The following is a 2,042-nucleotide window of genomic DNA, read 5'->3' on the forward strand; positions in this document are numbered from 1 at the left end:
GGTGACTCTGAGAGAGGTCAGGTGACTCTGAGAAGTGTCAGGTGACCCTGAGAGAGGTCAGTTGACTCTGAGGTCAGTTGACCCTGAGAGAGGTCAGGTGACTCTGAGGTCAGGTGACTCTGAGAGAGGTCAGGTGACTCAGAGAGGTCAGGTGACTCTGAGAGAGGTCAGGTGACTGAGGTCAGGTGACTCTGAGAGAGGTCAGGTGACTGAGGTCAGGTGACTCTGAGAGAGGTCAGGTGACTCTGAGAGAGGTCAGGTGACTCTGATAGAGGTCAGGTGACTCTGAGAGAGGTCAGGTGACTGAGGTCAGGTGACTCTGAGAGAGGTCAGGTGACTCTGAGAGAGGTGACTCTGAGAGAGGTCAGGTGACTCTGAGGTCAGGTGACTGAGGTCAGGTGACTCTGAGAGAGGTCAGGTGACTCTGAGGTCAGGTGACTCTGAGAGAGGTCAGGTGACTGAGGTCAGGTGACTCTGAGAGAGGTCAGGTGACTGAGGTCAGGTGACTCTGAGAGGTCAGGTGACTCTAAGAGAGGTCAGGTGACTGAGGTCAGGTGACTCTGAGGTCAGGTGACTCTGAGAGAGGTCAGGTGACCCTGAGAGAGGTCAGGTGACTCTGAGAGAGAGTCAGGTGACTCTGAGAGAGGTCAGGTGACTCTGAGGTCAGGTGACTCTGAGAGAGGTCAGGTGACTGAGGTCAGGTGACTCTGAGAGAGGTCAGGTGACTCTGAGAGAGGTCAGGTGACTGAGGTCAGGTGACTCTGAGGTCAGGTGACTCTGAGGTCAGGTGACTCTGATAGAGGTCAGGTGACTCTGAGAGAGGTCAGGTGACTGAGGTCAGGTGACTGAGGTCAGGTGACTCTGAGAGGTCAGGTGACTGAGGTCAGGTGACTCTGAGGTCAGGTGACTCTGAGGTCAGGTGACTCTGATAGAGGTCAGGTGACTCTGAGAGAGGTCAGGTGACTGAGGTCAGGTGACTGAGGTCAGGTGACTCTGAGAGAGGTCAGGTGACTCTGAGAGAGGTCAGGTGACTGAGGTCAGGTGACTCTGAGAGAGGTCAGGTGACTCTGAGGTCAGGTGACTCTGAGGTCAGGTGACTCTGAGAGAGGTCAGGTGACTCTGAGAGAGGTCAGGTGACTCTGAGGTCAGGTGACTCTGAGAGAGGTCAGGTGACTGAGGTCAGGTGACTCTGAGAGAGGTCAGGTGACTCTGAGGTCAGGTGACTCTGAGAGAGGTCAGGTGACTCTGAGGTCAGGTGACTCTGAGAGAGGTCAGGTGACTCTGAGAGAGGTCAGGTGACTCTGAGAGAGGTTCAGGTGACTCTGAGAGGGTCAGGTGACTCTGAGAGAGGTCAGGTGACTCTGAGAGAGGTCAGGTGACTCTGAGAGAGGTCAGGTGACTCTGAGAGGTCAGGTGACTCTGAGAGGTCAGGTGACTCTGAGAGGTCAGGTGACTCTGAGAGAGGTCAGGTGACTCTGAGAGGTCAGGTGACTCTGAGAGAGGTCAGGTGACTCTGAGAGGTCAGGTGACTCTGAGAGAGGTCAGGTGACTCTGAGGTCAGGTGACTCTGAGAGAGGTCAGGTGACTCTGAGAGGTCAGGTGACTCTGAGAGAGGTCAGGTGACTCTGAGAGGTCAGGTGACTCTGAGAGAGGTCAGGTGACTCTGAGAGGTCAGGTGACTCTGAGAGAGGTCAGGTGACTCTGAGGTCAGGTGACTCTGAGGTCAGGTGACTCTGAGGTCAGGTGACTCAGAGAGGTCAGGTGACTCTGAGAGAGGTCAGGTGACCCTGAGAGGTCAGGTGACTCAGAGAGGTCAGGTGACTCTGAGAGAGGTCAGGTGACTCTGAGAGAGGTCAGGTGACTCTGAGAGAGGGTCAGGTGACTCTGAGAGGTCAGGTGACTCTGAGAGGTCAGGTGACTCTGAGAGGTCAGGTGACTCTGAGAGAGGTCAGGTGACTCTGAGAGGTCAGGTGACTCTGAGAGAGGTCAGGTGACTCTGAGAGGTCAGGTGACTCTGAGAGAGGTCAGGTGACTCTGAGGTC

Source organism: Labrus bergylta, chromosome 1 (assembly GCF_963930695.1).
Source record: "Labrus bergylta chromosome 1, fLabBer1.1, whole genome shotgun sequence".
Lineage (NCBI taxonomy): Eukaryota > Metazoa > Chordata > Actinopteri > Labriformes > Labridae > Labrus > Labrus bergylta.